Source organism: Eimeria mitis, genomic scaffold (genome assembly GCF_000499745.2).
Source record: "Eimeria mitis Houghton genomic scaffold, Emh_scaff493, whole genome shotgun sequence".
NCBI lineage: Eukaryota > Apicomplexa > Conoidasida > Eucoccidiorida > Eimeriidae > Eimeria > Eimeria mitis.
The window spans coordinates 12,669-12,928 of record NW_013573231.1 but is presented as its reverse complement, the minus strand read 5'-3'; positions in this window follow the sequence as shown (position 1 = coordinate 12,928).

Genomic DNA, 260 nt, shown 5'->3' with positions numbered 1-260 from the left:
TGCAGCAGCAGCAGCAGCTGCTGCTGCTGTTGCTGCTGCTGCTGTAGGTAGGTGTTGCTGCTGCTGCTGCAGTGTATGCAGCAGCAGGAAGAAAGAGAGACACAGGGAAGCAAAAGCTAGCAGCAGCAGCAGCAGCAGCAGCAGCAGCAGCAGCAGCAGCAGAAATGATGATAAATGAAGAAGAGGAATAGAAGAGATAAACACAACTTGCCGTTGCCCTCTCCAATGGTCTGTGCTGCTGCTGCTGCTGCTGCTGCTGC